This window comes from Etheostoma spectabile, chromosome 3 (genome assembly GCF_008692095.1).
Source record: "Etheostoma spectabile isolate EspeVRDwgs_2016 chromosome 3, UIUC_Espe_1.0, whole genome shotgun sequence".
In the NCBI taxonomy this organism is placed as follows: domain Eukaryota; kingdom Metazoa; phylum Chordata; class Actinopteri; order Perciformes; family Percidae; genus Etheostoma; species Etheostoma spectabile.
Genome location: NC_045735.1, coordinates 3,477,376 through 3,480,056, shown reverse-complemented (window position 1 = coordinate 3,480,056; position 2,681 = coordinate 3,477,376).

Genomic DNA, 2,681 nt, shown 5'->3' with positions numbered 1-2,681 from the left:
TGCCCAAAAAATAATCTTACAGAAGAAAAACACACACACAGTACCCAAAAAACTCACAGTCTACTCACACGTATAGGATTAGAGCCCGCCTCTCTGGTTCAAACTGGCCAATCAGGTCTGTACCATCATTTATCATCAATTGTTAATTGATGTAGTCACTTAAAATAAAGAAAATGAAGAAAACTCAATGACAGTAAATGTCTATTTTTATCATAGTGAGGAATCAAAATAGCAAAATAGTGAAGGAGCGGGTGCTTCCTTACAGACATTTACAGTAATATAGTTAATCTCAAATTCCCCGGTCTTGCTAGTGAGTTGCTTTGCCAGCAGAGGTCTCTGTAGACCTGCAGGACATTTCAGTATAACCTGAGGAAATCTAAAAGATATTTTATTGTTACAGTTGTAAATGAGCTTCAGCTTTTTGCTGGTCGACATAGTTTGTTACCTTTGGATAGTAATGCTCTTTGGATATGAATGCCTTCAAAATACGGAAAGAAAAGTGTTGCACACTCTGGCTCCATAAGCATATCTCTATTCATCAGGCCTTCTTGAAATCAACAACAAACCATTGTTGGTTTGATGAAGGCCTGGGCGCCGAAACGTCGTCAGAATAAATAGAGATGTGCATTTGGAGCCGGAGAGTGCAACACTTTTTTCTTATTTTCCAAGTCTCCCAGTGATTAGCACCTCAGTACAACCCTTGGTGTGCGTTACTTTTTATATTGGCTATTCACCAGTAAGGACCACACCATCAAGCAGACACGTTTTGAACAATTTAATACCAAAAGATGATTGGAATGCGAGGCATAAAACCACATGCAATCATCAGTTGACTTGACACTGACTGCATTGTGAGGAGGCTTCAGTAAGGAAGCCTTCGCACCCGGGCACGACGGACCCCCTTAGAACCTAAAGGAGAGGAACAGAAAGAGGGTGGGAGCGAGGGGTGCAGAATGCGGGAGTGAATGAGATGAGAGGGTTAGGTTGGTTTTCATAAGAATACCAGTAGAGGCGTGTTTGAGGTGTGGTCCTGCTCCTGAAACTATGCTAGGTTGCAAGTAATGCCTGACAAAAAGCAAAGTGTATTTTAACCTGAACAATATATTGATAGACTCTGAAAACCAACCAGATATTAACTGAATTTGTAATAATGAAGCATTCAAAAGTCACAAACTAGACCTCTAGCTTATACAGTACTTATGTACTTATTACTGATGCACTCAACACTGATGGAGTCAAAGTACTGTAAGAGTGCCCGAATTGCAAACTGCAGGACCATGATCATTGTCAAGCAGTACAATTATTTCTGGTGGTGTGGTTGTACTCTGGAGGCTCTCAGTCATTAGCGTGGGAGTAGTAACTGAGAGCATTCCACCTCCAAAAAGACAGCATCTGCTCAGCTGAGCAAAGATGAGATTGTTTATCCAAGCCTGGCTTTGAATATGACGTCGAATGTGCATGTGACAGCAGCCAGGTGTCGTTTTCCTCCTCAAACTTCTTCTTTAAAGGGATGAATTACAGACCGATTTAGGTCTTCCTCACCTTCTGGACTAGGCCATGCCTGCCCACTTCCTCCAGACCACAGTAGAATGACTTTTATTCTCCAACAATAGACAGATTTTGAATCACAGACTAAGAACTCATTCTTTGGAGAAAAAAAACTACAACACTCGACCCACTTACTGCTGAAAGGGTTGGGTGTTGCTTTCAGTGGCTGTTGACAAAGGAGATCAATTGAAAGATATGTAATGCAGCAAGAAGTTTCATAATAGTGGAACTAGTCATGTATCCAGTGTGTCATCAGGGCTTCTCCATCTGTTGCCTAAACCTGATGACAAAGGTGTCCGTTACAATGTCCAAAACAAAATCTACAGTATACACAGCACAGACCTATAGCTAACAACTTTAATGTGCAGAGAAACAACAGAGGTTTAACACATTTTGCAATTTACTGTAGCCTGCAAGTCGAGGTAAAATCCACTCAAAGAAAAGGAACCCATATATCCTACACACTACTGTAGGTGGTAGAGTTTGGTAAGAATACAGTAACCCCAAATAATGTTTGTATAACATTGTAGGCTTGACCAGTATTCAGATCCTATACTGTACTTGAGAAAAAGTACTAATATCACACTGTAATCATACTTTGTTCGAAGTAAAAGTGCGTTGAAATGTTACTTTGGTAAAAGAATGTGGGGGAAATCCCAAAGAAGAAAGTAATAGTAAAAAAAAACTTAGACATAGAAGTACTCAATGCAGAAAAATGACTGTTATACTATAGACTATTAGATATTATTTACTGTTGTGGTTTTTGTTGGTTGGGGTGGAGCTTATTTCTAACTATACTAGACTGCAATTATTAATTATTTTCGTTCGTTGGTCATGGCAGAGTCAGAGTTTAGCGAGGGCTGGAAAACTATGCAGATGATCCAGCGCAATTTTATCACATTAATAACAACCTAACTACTGTTCCCTTTATTTATAACATGTCAGGGCTGGATTAAGTTGTTGCTAGTCTATATCCATGACGTTCCACTTCCGGAATTGCTCCGTTGCCGGCGGAAATTCCGAAGGATTTTATGAATTTAGGCCGGACATCCATTGCCTTGGGCTTCTTTTGTGTTGGCATTTATAAGGAATATAGTTAACCTTCTCTCAGATCTCTGCAGGGTAAATCCAGA